Here is a 14,323-nt window from a genome sequence, read left to right as displayed (position 1 = left end):
TGTGACTATGGAGCTGTTTGGTGATGTCGTCTATTATGGCCTTCATAGAAGCAACAGGAGATTGTTGCATCCATCTAGAACCCTCAGAACTACAGTGCTATGATGTCACTCACTTCCACAGGCCTTGCAGAGTGTAAACAACAACAACCCAGCTTTGTTGTGTATGTAACCATAGGGATTGTGATGTCACCTAGAACCTTCACAGCAGCGACAGCTTTATGAGGAGCATCAGCACTGCTCTGCCTGAGCAGAACCATCACCGCCATAGGTTGTCAAATAACCCGGATTTAACCCACACAGGTAAGTCCAATGGGGTGCAGGCATGTCCTCTATGCTTACAGCTTCCCGTGGGTGTTGGTTTGATACCGTTTGGGGACAGCCAAGGAGGCATCTGCAGGCAACAAAGGTAGGTGTGTGCTTGTGTGTGTGTTTCCTATGCAGATCCTAAGCCCAGTGTCACATGCAAGTAGGAGGAGTAAGAAGGGTTCCTGGCAAATCCGGGTTATGGATTGCATTTAAAAAGGCCCCGTGGGGAGTGCAATGGGCCCCTGTCTTGCTGCTTAGCAATAATGGTATGGGTTTAGGTTCTGCTGTGTGTACTGGTGGTTGACTGCCCCCCAGCCCAGAGTGTGCATGGAAAATTGTCTGGCAGCCTCCCTGACAGCAAGCAGTGATAGTGCCCATGAAGGGGACCTTGTTGGGCCCGCCCCTTTCACGGTTATCGCTTCTCGGCCTTTTGGCTAAGATCAAGTGTAGTATCTGTTCTTATCAGTTTAATATCTGATACGTCCCCTATCTGGGGACCATATATTAAATGGATTTTTGAGAACGGGGGCCGATTTCGAAGCTTGCTTCCGTCGCCCTATGCATTGACCCGATATGGCAGTATCTTCGGGTACAGTGCACCACCCCCTTACAGGGTTAAAAAGAAAGATTCCTACTTTCATTGCTACCTGCTTGCTGGCTAGCCAGCTAGCCAGCCCTGTGGGCCTTGCTGCTGCTGCTGCTGCTGCTGCAGCCAAAAAACAAAAGGTGGTGCTGCTGCTGCTTCTGCTGCTTCTGCTTGTGTCTGGCCGCTGTTGGAGCGTCCAGGCACAGGACTTCTGCTGCTGCTGACTAAATGGCCTCCTTAATTGGATCATTTGAGTAGCCAGCACACCTGTGCAGGTAGGGCATGACATGATAGGCAGCTGCCTTGATAGCGGGTGGGTGCTGAATGTTCCTAATTGACAAAATAAGATTAATGCTTATGAAGAAATATAAAATCTCATCCCTTCCCCAATATCGCGCCACACCCCTACCCCTTAATTCCCTGGTTGAACTTGATGGACATATGTCTTTTTTCGACCGTACTAACTATGTAACTATGTAACATAACATGGGGGGGTCTCCTGGCTGTTCACACAGGTGTGTCATTGCTGTACATTGACCATGCATTGCTTCTGTGGTATTGCAAAGGCAAAGACAAATGCTTCCAGCCATCCATTGCACTAATGGATTGGTCATCAGCTGGCTGTCTATGTCCCGCATCAATATAGACCAAAGTACAGAGGGTTAGGCTATGCTATAGTGCACCTACCTGATGCATCAGAAGGTGCGAGGCCCTTGCTAAATTCTGTGCACAGACTTTGAGATCTATGCTTTAGACTGTATCTAAACCTGCTCCAACATGGACTGACATTCTGGCCTACTTTCAGCCGATGCGACTTGTCTGTCGCTGAACAGTCGCTTTTTATGTATTCAGCACCTATGTATAATGTTGTAAAAATGCTCTAGAAGCTAAAGTCGCAGAAATGTCACACATATTTGGCCTGCAACTTTCTGTGCGACAAATTCAGACAGGAAAAATCAGTATAAATCCTTAGAAAATTATCCCCCAGTGTCTCCATCTGCTGGCGGTATTGAATAAGCATTGCTGCACTGATGGGGTATGCATTAGACGAAAAAAAGAAGAAAAAGAAGAATAATACGCCCAGAAAAGAGGCGAAAAGGAGAAAAACGTAAAAAAACGTGAAAAAAAAGTAAGAGGAAGAGAAGGGAAAAAAAGGTGGAAATGGGTTTAAAAGTGATTTCGGCGGAGAAATATATATATATATATATATATATATATATATATATATATATATACGCGCACACACACACATATATATAAACGTATTCTCCGTTGAGATATTGCAGCCGCTGCTGTGTCCAGGCCCAGGAGCCTTAGCACTGTGCTGTGATGTCACTCAATACCACTGACATCACTAGGTGTAAACAACATCTCTCCTTTGCTGTGTATGTGACTATGGAGCTGTTTGGTGATGTCGTCTATTATGGCCTTCATAGAAGCAACAGGAGATTGTTGCATCCATCTAGAACCCTCAGAACTACAGTGCTATGATGTCACTCACTTCCACAGGCCTTGCAGAGTGTAAACAACAACAACCCAGCTTTGTTGTGTATGTAACCATAGGGATTGTGATGTCACCTAGAACCTTCACAGCAGCGACAGCTTTATGAGGAGCATCAGCACTGCTCTGCCTGAGCAGAACCATCACCGCCATAGGTTGTCAAATAACCCGGATTTAACCCACACAGGTAAGTCCAATGGGGTGCAGGCATGTCCTCTATGCTTACAGCTTCCGTGGGTGTTGGTTTGATACCGTTTGGGGACAGCCAAGGAGGCATCTGCAGGCAACAAAGGTAGGTGTGTGCTTGTGTGTGTGTTTCCTATGCAGATCCTAAGCCCAGTGTCACATGCAAGTAGGAGGAGTAAGAAGGGTTCCTGGCAAATCCGGGTTATGGATTGCATTTAAAAAGGCCCCGTGGGAGTGCAATGGGCCCCTGTCTTGCTGCTTAGCAATAATGGTATGGGTTTAGGTTCTGCTGTGTGTACTGGTGGTTGACTGCCCCCCAGCCCAGAGTGTGCATGGAAAATTGTCTGGCAGCCTCCCTGACAGCAAGCAGTGATAGTGCCCATGAAGGGGACCTTGTTGGGCCCGCCCCTTTCACGGTTATCGCTTCTCGGCCTTTTGGCTAAGATCAAGTGTAGTATCTGTTCTTATCAGTTTAATATCTGATACGTCCCCTATCTGGGGACCATATATTAAATGGATTTTTGAGATCGGGGGCCGATTTCGAAGCTTGCTTCCGTCGCCCTATGCATTGACCCGATATGGCAGTATCTTCGGGTACAGTGCACCACCCCCTTACAGGGTTAAAAAGAAAGATTCCTACTTTCATTGCTACCTGCTTGCTGGCTAGCCAGCTAGCCAGCCTGTGGGCCTTGCTGCTGCTGCTGCTGCTGCTGCAGCCAAAAAACAAAAGGTGGTGCTGCTGCTGCTTCTGCTGCTTCTGCTTGTGTCTGGCCGCTGTTGGAGCGTCCAGGCACAGGACTTCTGCTGCTGCTGACTAAATGGCCTCCTTAATTGGATCATTTGAGTAGCCAGCACACCTGTGCAGGTAGGGCATGACATGATAGGCAGCTGCCTTGATAGCGGGTGGGTGCTGAATGTTCCTAATTGACAAAATAAGATTAATGCTTATGAAGAAATATAAAATCTCATCCCTTCCCCAATATCGCGCCACACCCCTACCCCTTAATTCCCTGGTTGAACTTGATGGACATATGTCTTTTTTCGACCGTACTAACTATGTAACTATGTAACATAACATGGGGGGGTCTCCTGGCTGTTCACACAGGTGTGTCATTGCTGTACATTGACCATGCATTGCTTCTGTGGTATTGCAAAGGCAAAGACAAATGCTTCCAGCCATCCATTGCACTAATGGATTGGTCATCAGCTGGCTGTCTATGTCCCGCATCAATATAGACCAAAGTACAGAGGGTTAGGCTATGCTATAGTGCACCTACCTGATGCATCAGAAGGTGCGAGGCCCTTGCTAAATTCTGTGCACAGACTTTGAGATCTATGCTTTAGACTGTATCTAAACCTGCTCCAACATGGACTGACATTCTGGCCTACTTTCAGCCGATGCGACTTGTCTGTCGCTGAACAGTCGCTTTTTATGTATTCAGCACCTATGTATAATGTTGTAAAAATGCTCTAGAAGCTAAAGTCGCAGAAATGTCACACATATTTGGCCTGCAACTTTCTGTGCGACAAATTCAGACAGGAAAAATCAGTATAAATCCTTAGAAAATTATCCCCCAGTGTCTCCATCTGCTGGCGGTATTGAATAAGCATTGCTGCACTGATGGGGTATGCATTAGACGAAAAAAAAGAAGAAAAAGAAGAATAATACGCCCAGAAAAGAGGCGAAAAGGAGAAAAACGTAAAAAAACGTGAAAAAAAAGTAAGAGGAAGAGAAGGGAAAAAAAGGTGGAAATGGGTTTAAAAGTGATTTCGGCGGAGAAATATATATATATATATATATATATATATATATATATATATACGCGCACACACACACATATATATAAACGTATTCTCCGTTGAGATATTGCAGCCGCTGCTGTGTCCAGGCCCAGGAGCCTTAGCACTGTGCTGTGATGTCACTCAATACCACTGACATCACTAGGTGTAAACAACATCTCTCCTTTGCTGTGTATGTGGACTATGGAGCTGTTTGGTGATGTCGTCTATTATGGCCTTCATAGAAGCAACAGGAGATTGTTGCATCCATCTAGAACCCTCAGAACTACAGTGCTATGATGTCACTCACTTCCACAGGCCTTGCAGAGTGTAAACAACAACAACCCAGCTTTGTTGTGTATGTAACCATAGGGATTGTGATGTCACCTAGAACCTTCACAGCAGCGACAGCTTTATGAGGAGCATCAGCACTGCTCTGCCTGAGCAGAACCATCACCGCCATAGGTTGTCAAATAACCCGGATTTAACCCACACAGGTAAGTCCAATGGGGTGCAGGCATGTCCTCTATGCTTACAGCTTCCCGTGGGTGTTGGTTTGATACCGTTTGGGGACAGCCAAGGAGGCATCTGCAGGCAACAAAGGTAGGTGTGTGCTTGTGTGTGTGTTTCCTATGCAGATCCTAAGCCCAGTGTCACATGCAAGTAGGAGGAGTAAGAAGGGTTCCTGGCAAATCCGGGTTATGGATTGCATTTAAAAAGGCCCCGTGGGAGTGCAATGGGCCCCTGTCTTGCTGCTTAGCAATAATGGTATGGGTTTAGGTTCTGCTGTGTGTACTGGTGGTTGACTGCCCCCCAGCCCAGAGTGTGCATGGAAAATTGTCTGGCAGCCTCCCTGACAGCAAGCAGTGATAGTGCCCATGAAGGGGACCTTGTTGGGCCCGCCCCTTTCACGGTTATCGCTTCTCGGCCTTTTGGCTAAGATCAAGTGTAGTATCTGTTCTTATCAGTTTAATATCTGATACGTCCCCTATCTGGGGACCATATATTAAATGGATTTTTGAGAACGGGGGCCGATTTCGAAGCTTGCTTCCGTCGCCCTATGCATTGACCCGATATGGCAGTATCTTCGGGTACAGTGCACCACCCCCTTACAGGGTTAAAAAGAAAGATTCCTACTTTCATTGCTACCTGCTTGCTGGCTAGCCAGCTAGCCAGCCCTGTGGGCCTTGCTGCTGCTGCTGCTGCTGCTGCAGCCAAAAAACAAAAGGTGGTGCTGCTGCTGCTTCTGCTGCTTCTGCTTGTGTCTGGCCGCTGTTGGAGCGTCCAGGCACAGGACTTCTGCTGCTGCTGACTAAATGGCCTCCTTAATTGGATCATTTGAGTAGCCAGCACACCTGTGCAGGTAGGGCATGACATGATAGGCAGCTGCCTTGATAGCGGGTGGGTGCTGAATGTTCCTAATTGACAAAATAAGATTAATGCTTATGAAGAAATATAAAATCTCATCCCTTCCCCAATATCGCGCCACACCCCTACCCCTTAATTCCCTGGTTGAACTTGATGGACATATGTCTTTTTTCGACCGTACTAACTATGTAACTATGTAACATAACATGGGGGGGTCTCCTGGCTGTTCACACAGGTGTGTCATTGCTGTACATTGACCATGCATTGCTTCTGTGGTATTGCAAAGGCAAAGACAAATGCTTCCAGCCATCCATTGCACTAATGGATTGGTCATCAGCTGGCTGTCTATGTCCCGCATCAATATAGACCAAAGTACAGAGGGTTAGGCTATGCTATAGTGCACCTACCTGATGCATCAGAAGGTGCGAGGCCCTTGCTAAATTCTGTGCACAGACTTTGAGATCTATGCTTTAGACTGTATCTAAACCTGCTCCAACATGGACTGACATTCTGGCCTACTTTCAGCCGATGCGACTTGTCTGTCGCTGAACAGTCGCTTTTTATGTATTCAGCACCTATGTATAATGTTGTAAAAATGCTCTAGAAGCTAAAGTCGCAGAAATGTCACACATATTTGGCCTGCAACTTTCTGTGCGACAAATTCAGACAGGAAAAATCAGTATAAATCCTTAGAAAATTATCCCCCAGTGTCTCCATCTGCTGGCGGTATTGAATAAGCATTGCTGCACTGATGGGGTATGCATTAGACGAAAAAAAAGAAGAAAAAGAAGAATAATACGCCCAGAAAAGAGGCGAAAAGGAGAAAAACGTAAAAAAACGTGAAAAAAAAGTAAGAGGAAGAGAAGGGAAAAAAAGGTGGAAATGGGTTTAAAAGTGATTTCGGCGGAGAAATATATATATATATATATATATATATATATATATATATATACGCGCACACACACACATATATATAAACGTATTCTCCGTTGAGATATTGCAGCCGCTGCTGTGTCCAGGCCCAGGAGCCTTAGCACTGTGCTGTGATGTCACTCAATACCACTGACATCACTAGGTGTAAACAACATCTCTCCTTTGCTGTGTATGTGACTATGGAGCTGTTTGGTGATGTCGTCTATTATGGCCTTCATAGAAGCAACAGGAGATTGTTGCATCCATCTAGAACCCTCAGAACTACAGTGCTATGATGTCACTCACTTCCACAGGCCTTGCAGAGTGTAAACAACAACAACCCAGCTTTGTTGTGTATGTAACCATAGGGATTGTGATGTCACCTAGAACCTTCACAGCAGCGACAGCTTTATGAGGAGCATCAGCACTGCTCTGCCTGAGCAGAACCATCACCGCCATAGGTTGTCAAATAACCCGGATTTAACCCACACAGGTAAGTCCAATGGGGTGCAGGCATGTCCTCTATGCTTACAGCTTCCCGTGGGTGTTGGTTTGATACCGTTTGGGGACAGCCAAGGAGGCATCTGCAGGCAACAAAGGTAGGTGTGTGCTTGTGTGTGTGTTTCCTATGCAGATCCTAAGCCCAGTGTCACATGCAAGTAGGAGGAGTAAGAAGGGTTCCTGGCAAATCCGGGTTATGGATTGCATTTAAAAAGGCCCCGTGGGAGTGCAATGGGCCCCTGTCTTGCTGCTTAGCAATAATGGTATGGGTTTAGGTTCTGCTGTGTGTACTGGTGGTTGACTGCCCCCCAGCCCAGAGTGTGCATGGAAAATTGTCTGGCAGCCTCCCTGACAGCAAGCAGTGATAGTGCCCATGAAGGGGACCTTGTTGGGCCCGCCCCTTTCACGGTTATCGCTTCTCGGCCTTTTGGCTAAGATCAAGTGTAGTATCTGTTCTTATCAGTTTAATATCTGATACGTCCCCTATCTGGGGACCATATATTAAATGGATTTTTGAGAACGGGGGCCGATTTCGAAGCTTGCTTCCGTCGCCCTATGCATTGACCTGATATGGCAGTATCTTCGGGTACAGTGCACCACCCCCTTACAGGGTTAAAAAGAAAGATTCCTACTTTCATTGCTACCTGCTTGCTGGCTAGCCAGCTAGCCAGCCCTGTGGGCCTTGCTGCTGCTGCTGCTGCTGCAGCCAAAAAACAAAAGGTGGTGCTGCTGCTGCTTCTGCTGCTTCTGCTTGTGTCTGGCCGCTGTTGGAGCGTCCAGGCACAGGACTTCTGCTGCTGCTGACTAAATGGCCTCCTTAATTGGATCATTTGAGTAGCCAGCACACCTGTGCAGGTAGGGCATGACATGATAGGCAGCTGCCTTGATAGCGGGTGGGTGCTGAATGTTCCTAATTGACAAAATAAGATTAATGCTTATGAAGAAATATAAAATCTCATCCCTTCCCCAATATCGCGCCACACCCCTACCCCTTAATTCCCTGGTTGAACTTGATGGACATATGTCTTTTTTCGACCGTACTAACTATGTAACTATGTAACATAACATGGGGGGGTCTCCTGGCTGTTCACACAGGTGTGTCATTGCTGTACATTGACCATGCATTGCTTCTGTGGTATTGCAAAGGCAAAGACAAATGCTTCCAGCCATCCATTGCACTAATGGATTGGTCATCAGCTGGCTGTCTATGTCCCGCATCAATATAGACCAAAGTACAGAGGGTTAGGCTATGCTATAGTGCACCTACCTGATGCATCAGAAGGTGCGAGGCCCTTGCTAAATTCTGTGCACAGACTTTGAGATCTATGCTTTAGACTGTATCTAAACCTGCTCCAACATGGACTGACATTCTGGCCTACTTTCAGCCGATGCGACTTGTCTGTCGCTGAACAGTCGCTTTTTATGTATTCAGCACCTATGTATAATGTTGTAAAAATGCTCTAGAAGCTAAAGTCGCAGAAATGTCACACATATTTGGCCTGCAACTTTCTGTGCGACAAATTCAGACAGGAAAAATCAGTATAAATCCTTAGAAAATTATCCCCCAGTGTCTCCATCTGCTGGCGGTATTGAATAAGCATTGCTGCACTGATGGGGTATGCATTAGACGAAAAAAAAGAAGAAAAAGAAGAATAATACGCCCAGAAAAGAGGCGAAAAGGAGAAAAACGTAAAAAAACGTGAAAAAAAAGTAAGAGGAAGAGAAGGGAAAAAAAGGTGGAAATGGGTTTAAAAGTGATTTCGGCGCGGCGGAGAAATATATATATATATATATATATATATATATATATATATATATATATATATATACGCGCACACACACACATATATATAAACGTATTCTCCGTTGAGATATTGCAGCCGCTGCTGTGTCCAGGCCCAGGAGCCTTAGCACTGTGCTGTGATGTCACTCAATACCACTGACATCACTAGGTGTAAACAACATCTCTCCTTTGCTGTGTATGTGACTATGGAGCTGTTTGGTGATGTCGTCTATTATGGCCTTCATAGAAGCAACAGGAGATTGTTGCATCCATCTAGAACCCTCAGAACTACAGTGCTATGATGTCACTCACTTCCACAGGCCTTGCAGAGTGTAAACAACAACAACCCAGCTTTGTTGTGTATGTAACCATAGGGATTGTGATGTCACCTAGAACCTTCACAGCAGCGACAGCTTTATGAGGAGCATCAGCACTGCTCTGCCTGAGCAGAACCATCACCGCCATAGGTTGTCAAATAACCCGGATTTAACCCACACAGGTAAGTCCAATGGGGTGCAGGCATGTCCTCTATGCTTACAGCTTCCCGTGGGTGTTGGTTTGATACCGTTTGGGGACAGCCAAGGAGGCATCTGCAGGCAACAAAGGTAGGTGTGTGCTTGTGTGTGTGTTTCCTATGCAGATCCTAAGCCCAGTGTCACATGCAAGTAGGAGGAGTAAGAAGGGTTCCTGGCAAATCCGGGTTATGGATTGCATTTAAAAAGGCCCCGTGGGAGTGCAATGGGCCCCTGTCTTGCTGCTTAGCAATAATGGTATGGGTTTAGGTTCTGCTGTGTGTACTGGTGGTTGACTGCCCCCCAGCCCAGAGTGTGCATGGAAAATTGTCTGGCAGCCTCCCTGACAGCAAGCAGTGATAGTGCCCATGAAGGGGACCTTGTTGGGCCCGCCCCTTTCACGGTTATCGCTTCTCGGCCTTTTGGCTAAGATCAAGTGTAGTATCTGTTCTTATCAGTTTAATATCTGATACGTCCCCTATCTGGGGACCATATATTAAATGGATTTTTGAGAACGGGGGCCGATTTCGAAGCTTGCTTCCGTCGCCCTATGCATTGACCCGATATGGCAGTATCTTCGGGTACAGTGCACCACCCCCTTACAGGGTTAAAAAGAAAGATTCCTACTTTCATTGCTACCTGCTTGCTGGCTAGCCAGCTAGCCAGCCCTGTGGGCCTTGCTGCTGCTGCTGCTGCTGCTGCAGCCAAAAAACAAAAGGTGGTGCTGCTGCTGCTTCTGCTGCTTCTGCTTGTGTCTGGCCGCTGTTGGAGCGTCCAGGCACAGGACTTCTGCTGCTGCTGACTAAATGGCCTCCTTAATTGGATCATTTGAGTAGCCAGCACACCTGTGCAGGTAGGGCATGACATGATAGGCAGCTGCCTTGATAGCGGGTGGGTGCTGAATGTTCCTAATTGACAAAATAAGATTAATGCTTATGAAGAAATATAAAATCTCATCCCTTCCCCAATATCGCGCCACACCCCTACCCCTTAATTCCCTGGTTGAACTTGATGGACATATGTCTTTTTTCGACCGTACTAACTATGTAACTATGTAACATAACATGGGGGGGTCTCCTGGCTGTTCACACAGGTGTGTCATTGCTGTACATTGACCATGCATTGCTTCTGTGGTATTGCAAAGGCAAAGACAAATGCTTCCAGCCATCCATTGCACTAATGGATTGGTCATCAGCTGGCTGTCTATGTCCCGCATCAATATAGACCAAAGTACAGAGGGTTAGGCTATGCTATAGTGCACCTACCTGATGCATCAGAAGGTGCGAGGCCCTTGCTAAATTCTGTGCACAGACTTTGAGATCTATGCTTTAGACTGTATCTAAACCTGCTCCAACATGGACTGACATTCTGGCCTACTTTCAGCCGATGCGACTTGTCTGTCGCTGAACAGTCGCTTTTTATGTATTCAGCACCTATGTATAATGTTGTAAAAATGCTCTAGAAGCTAAAGTCGCAGAAATGTCACACATATTTGGCCTGCAACTTTCTGTGCGACAAATTCAGACAGGAAAAATCAGTATAAATCCTTAGAAAATTATCCCCCAGTGTCTCCATCTGCTGGCGGTATTGAATAAGCATTGCTGCACTGATGGGGTATGCATTAGACGAAAAAAAAGAAGAAAAAGAAGAATAATACGCCCAGAAAAGAGGCGAAAAGGAGAAAAACGTAAAAAAACGTGAAAAAAAAGTAAGAGGAAGAGAAGGGAAAAAAAGGTGGAAATGGGTTTAAAAGTGATTTCGGCGGAGAAATATATATATATATATATATATATATATATATATATATATATATACGCGCACACACACACATATATATAAACGTATTCTCCGTTGAGATATTGCAGCCGCTGCTGTGTCCAGGCCCAGGAGCCTTAGCACTGTGCTGTGATGTCACTCAATACCACTGACATCACTAGGTGTAAACAACATCTCTCCTTTGCTGTGTATGTGACTATGGAGCTGTTTGGTGATGTCGTCTATTATGGCCTTCATAGAAGCAACAGGAGATTGTTGCATCCATCTAGAACCCTCAGAACTACAGTGCTATGATGTCACTCACTTCCACAGGCCTTGCAGAGTGTAAACAACAACAACCCAGCTTTGTTGTGTATGTAACCATAGGGATTGTGATGTCACCTAGAACCTTCACAGCAGCGACAGCTTTATGAGGAGCATCAGCACTGCTCTGCCTGAGCAGAACCATCACCGCCATAGGTTGTCAAATAACCCGGATTTAACCCACACAGGTAAGTCCAATGGGGTGCAGGCATGTCCTCTATGCTTACAGCTTCCCGTGGGTGTTGGTTTGATACCGTTTGGGGACAGCCAAGGAGGCATCTGCAGGCAACAAAGGTAGGTGTGTGCTTGTGTGTGTGTTTCCTATGCAGATCCTAAGCCCAGTGTCACATGCAAGTAGGAGGAGTAAGAAGGGTTCCTGGCAAATCCGGGTTATGGATTGCATTTAAAAAGGCCCCGTGGGAGTGCAATGGGCCCCTGTCTTGCTGCTTAGCAATAATGGTATGGGTTTAGGTTCTGCTGTGTGTACTGGTGGTTGACTGCCCCCCAGCCCAGAGTGTGCATGGAAAATTGTCTGGCAGCCTCCCTGACAGCAAGCAGTGATAGTGCCCATGAAGGGGACCTTGTTGGGCCCGCCCCTTTCACGGTTATCGCTTCTCGGCCTTTTGGCTAAGATCAAGTGTAGTATCTGTTCTTATCAGTTTAATATCTGATACGTCCCCTATCTGGGGACCATATATTAAATGGATTTTTGAGAACGGGGGCCGATTTCGAAGCTTGCTTCCGTCGCCCTATGCATTGACCCGATATGGCAGTATCTTCGGGTACAGTGCACCACCCCCTTACAGGGTTAAAAAGAAAGATTCCTACTTTCATTGCTACCTGCTTGCTGGCTAGCCAGCTAGCCAGCCCTGTGGGCCTTGCTGCTGCTGCTGCTGCTGCTGCAGCCAAAAAACAAAAGGTGGTGCTGCTGCTGCTTCTGCTGCTTCTGCTTGTGTCTGGCCGCTGTTGGAGCGTCCAGGCACAGGACTTCTGCTGCTGCTGACTAAATGGCCTCCTTAATTGGATCATTTGAGTAGCCAGCACACCTGTGCAGGTAGGGCATGACATGATAGGCAGCTGCCTTGATAGCGGGTGGGTGCTGAATGTTCCTAATTGACAAAATAAGATTAATGCTTATGAAGAAATATAAAATCTCATCCCTTCCCCAATATCGCGCCACACCCCTACCCCTTAATTCCCTGGTTGAACTTGATGGACATATGTCTTTTTTCGACCGTACTAACTATGTAACTATGTAACATAACATGGGGGGGTCTCCTGGCTGTTCACACAGGTGTGTCATTGCTGTACATTGACCATGCATTGCTTCTGTGGTATTGCAAAGGCAAAGACAAATGCTTCCAGCCATCCATTGCACTAATGGATTGGTCATCAGCTGGCTGTCTATGTCCCGCATCAATATAGACCAAAGTACAGAGGGTTAGGCTATGCTATAGTGCACCTACCTGATGCATCAGAAGGTGCGAGGCCCTTGCTAAATTCTGTGCACAGACTTTGAGATCTATGCTTTAGACTGTATCTAAACCTGCTCCAACATGGACTGACATTCTGGCCTACTTTCAGCCGATGCGACTTGTCTGTCGCTGAACAGTCGCTTTTTATGTATTCAGCACCTATGTATAATGTTGTAAAAATGCTCTAGAAGCTAAAGTCGCAGAAATGTCACACATATTTGGCCTGCAACTTTCTGTGCGACAAATTCAGACAGGAAAAATCAGTATAAATCCTTAGAAAATTATCCCCCAGTGTCTCCATCTGCTGGCGGTATTGAATAAGCATTGCTGCACTGATGGGGTATGCATTAGACGAAAAAAAAGAAGAAAAAGAAGAATAATACGCCCAGAAAAGAGGCGAAAAGGAGAAAAACGTAAAAAAACGTGAAAAAAAAGTAAGAGGAAGAGAAGGGAAAAAAAGGTGGAAATGGGTTTAAAAGTGATTTCGGCGGAGATATATATATATATATATATATATATATATATATATATACGCGCACACACACACATATATATAAACGTATTCTCCGTTGAGATATTGCAGCCGCTGCTGTGTCCAGGCCCAGGAGCCTTAGCACTGTGCTGTGATGTCACTCAATACCACTGACATCACTAGGTGTAAACAACATCTCTCCTTTGCTGTGTATGTGACTATGGAGCTGTTTGGTGATGTCGTCTATTATGGCCTTCATAGAAGCAACAGGAGATTGTTGCATCCATCTAGAACCCTCAGAACTACAGTGCTATGATGTCACTCACTTCCACAGGCCTTGCAGAGTGTAAACAACAACAACCCAGCTTTGTTGTGTATGTAACCATAGGGATTGTGATGTCACCTAGAACCTTCACAGCAGCGACAGCTTTATGAGGAGCATCAGCACTGCTCTGCCTGAGCAGAACCATCACCGCCATAGGTTGTCAAATAACCCGGATTTAACCCACACAGGTAAGTCCAATGGGGTGCAGGCATGTCCTCTATGCTTACAGCTTCCCGTGGGTGTTGGTTTGATACCGTTTGGGGACAGCCAAGGAGGCATCTGCAGGCAACAAAGGTAGGTGTGTGCTTGTGTGTGTGTTTCCTATGCAGATCCTAAGCCCAGTGTCACATGCAAGTAGGAGGAGTAAGAAGGGTTCCTGGCAAATCCGGGTTATGGATTGCATTTAAAAAGGCCCCGTGGGAGTGCAATGGGCCCCTGTCTTGCTGCTTAGCAATAATGGTATGGGTTTAGGTTCTGCTGTGTGTACTGGTGGTTGACTGCCCCCCAGCCCAGAGTGTGCATGGAAAATTGTCTGGCA

At 46.2% G+C, this 14,323-nt stretch overlaps 6 non-coding genes across 6 annotated transcripts; all 6 read left to right on the top strand.

Annotated features, from left to right (window-relative positions):
• The first annotated feature begins 720 nt into the window (after nucleotides 1–720).
• Nucleotides 721–911, top strand: LOC130332499 (U2 spliceosomal RNA). The gene has a single exon (XR_008875184.1). It is a non-coding gene; the product is annotated as a U2 spliceosomal RNA (small nuclear RNA).
• A 2,087-nt stretch (nucleotides 912–2,998) lies between these two features.
• Nucleotides 2,999–3,189, top strand: LOC130332561 (U2 spliceosomal RNA). Its single transcript, XR_008875233.1, has one exon. It is a non-coding gene; the product is annotated as a U2 spliceosomal RNA (small nuclear RNA).
• A 2,085-nt stretch (nucleotides 3,190–5,274) lies between these two features.
• LOC130332497 (U2 spliceosomal RNA) lies at nucleotides 5,275–5,465 on the top strand. Its single transcript, XR_008875182.1, has one exon. It is a non-coding gene; the product is annotated as a U2 spliceosomal RNA (small nuclear RNA).
• A 2,085-nt stretch (nucleotides 5,466–7,550) lies between these two features.
• On the top strand, nucleotides 7,551–7,741 carry LOC130332503 (U2 spliceosomal RNA). The gene has a single exon (XR_008875187.1). It is a non-coding gene; the product is annotated as a U2 spliceosomal RNA (small nuclear RNA).
• Nucleotides 7,742–9,840: 2,099 nt separating this feature from the next.
• On the top strand, nucleotides 9,841–10,031 carry LOC130332496 (U2 spliceosomal RNA). Its single transcript, XR_008875181.1, has one exon. It is a non-coding gene; the product is annotated as a U2 spliceosomal RNA (small nuclear RNA).
• Nucleotides 10,032–12,120: 2,089 nt separating this feature from the next.
• On the top strand, nucleotides 12,121–12,311 carry LOC130332495 (U2 spliceosomal RNA). The gene has a single exon (XR_008875180.1). It is a non-coding gene; the product is annotated as a U2 spliceosomal RNA (small nuclear RNA).
• Nucleotides 12,312–14,323: the final 2,012 nt, after the last annotated feature.

The sequence above is a fragment of the Hyla sarda genome, unplaced genomic scaffold (genome assembly GCF_029499605.1).
Source record: "Hyla sarda isolate aHylSar1 unplaced genomic scaffold, aHylSar1.hap1 scaffold_379, whole genome shotgun sequence".
In the NCBI taxonomy this organism is placed as follows: domain Eukaryota; kingdom Metazoa; phylum Chordata; class Amphibia; order Anura; family Hylidae; genus Hyla; species Hyla sarda.
The sequence above is the reverse complement of the archived record's forward strand: the minus strand, read 5'-3'. Positions and strand labels throughout refer to the sequence as shown.